This window comes from Ciona intestinalis, unplaced genomic scaffold (assembly GCF_000224145.3).
Source record: "Ciona intestinalis unplaced genomic scaffold, KH HT000166.1, whole genome shotgun sequence".
Classification (NCBI taxonomy): Eukaryota; Metazoa; Chordata; class Ascidiacea; order Phlebobranchia; family Cionidae; genus Ciona; species Ciona intestinalis.
Genome location: NW_004190488.1, coordinates 1 through 969, shown reverse-complemented (window position 1 = coordinate 969; position 969 = coordinate 1). Strand labels below are relative to the sequence as shown.

Sequence of the window (969 nt, the reverse complement as noted above, 5' to 3'; positions counted from 1 at the left end):
TCAGAAACTTTATTTTGATAAATACTCTTCAGTACAAAGAAGTAAAACGCATTGGGGCGAAGATTTGTAATTTTGCACAGCAAGCAAACAGAAAAACTCAAACAAATTTAACACCAAGTCGTTCAGGTAGCGTGTGGTCTCGTCGCCGTAACTTAAAAGATCAACTTATCAGCCCATCCAATTGGCGAAGATATACGAGCGAAGTTTTTGACGAGTCTGAAACCGAAGACCTGAATACTGAAAAAGTAGACTGGTATTTGGGATCCACACGAGCGGTGTTTGTAATACAACCGTACGAAGCAGAAGGTAATAAAAATTTTCATGTTAAGTGTTGTGAATCCCCCTGCCTCGTCATATGCTAACCCCTGGGCTCAATCTTATCCATTATATAGTAGATAACTAGATAGATTAATAGGTAATATATTATTAGCATAACAGCCACTGTACAAGTGGATAGTAAGTGTATTGTGCGTATGTATTAACACCCTTGTGGCACGAGGTATCTAAACACCTGTGTTATAATGATTGTCGTTTACCTACCAGTCACGTGAGAATAAAGCAAGTTCCATTCAAATACCCATTACAGATGTGAGCAAGGACGTTTATATATCCACCCCACACATAACTAACCCACAACTTGAACTCGATGAATCTGTCGCGCTGGTCGAGACTTTACCAGATTGGAAAGTACATGGTAGTGTTATCTTACGCATACGGTGAGCAGAAGGGTTTTTGGTTTAGACCAGAAAATGTATTTTTCTGCTTGTTTTATATTTTCGGACATCTTTGGTGTTTAGTTTCTGCCCATTAATATAATTTTTAGCACATTCCATTTTTTCCTGAGATTTAAGGTGATCTTTTCACATAAAACCATCGGATCATTAGTGTTAAACTGTTAACATATGCATCACAGATGGCAATATTGGATACACACTGTTGCCTTGATTTAAGTGTTTTTTTTAGTTGCAG

The 969-nt window shown here is 37.7% G+C and overlaps 1 long non-coding RNA gene across 1 annotated transcript; it reads left to right on the top strand.

Moving 5' to 3' along the window:
* The first annotated feature begins 19 nt into the window (after positions 1–19).
* On the top strand, positions 20–716 carry LOC108950447. Its single transcript, XR_001975230.2, has 2 exons — positions 20–306; positions 587–716. It is a non-coding gene; the product is annotated as an uncharacterized LOC108950447 (long non-coding RNA).
* Positions 717–969: the final 253 nt, after the last annotated feature.